Consider the following 382-nt stretch of genomic DNA (forward strand, 5'->3'; position numbering starts at 1 on the left):
ATATATATATATATATATATATATATATATATATATATATATATATAGACGGAGTGGTTCAAATGAGAACCATAAAAGATTAAGAACCTTAAGAACCCCTTATCATAAGTAATATGTATTGTAAATACTTATTAAATATGTTAAAAATCATTATATTTGTCATTTTGGTATGTGAAAAGGGAAATTCGTAATTAATTTTTATAGTATAATATTTTCATTTATACATACATTCTTATTTTAACACACAATTTATTAAAATAAAATTTAATACAACCCTTTTACATTTTAATATACAAAATTCACAACTTAATACAATCTATATTACACTAATTGACATATTCAGATAAGTTAAACTAAAACTCTATCACCACCGACATATGCT

Source organism: Lactuca serriola, chromosome 5 (genome assembly GCF_051521515.1).
Source record: "Lactuca serriola cultivar US96UC23 chromosome 5, Lser_US96UC23_V15, whole genome shotgun sequence".
Lineage (NCBI taxonomy): Eukaryota > Viridiplantae > Streptophyta > Magnoliopsida > Asterales > Asteraceae > Lactuca > Lactuca serriola.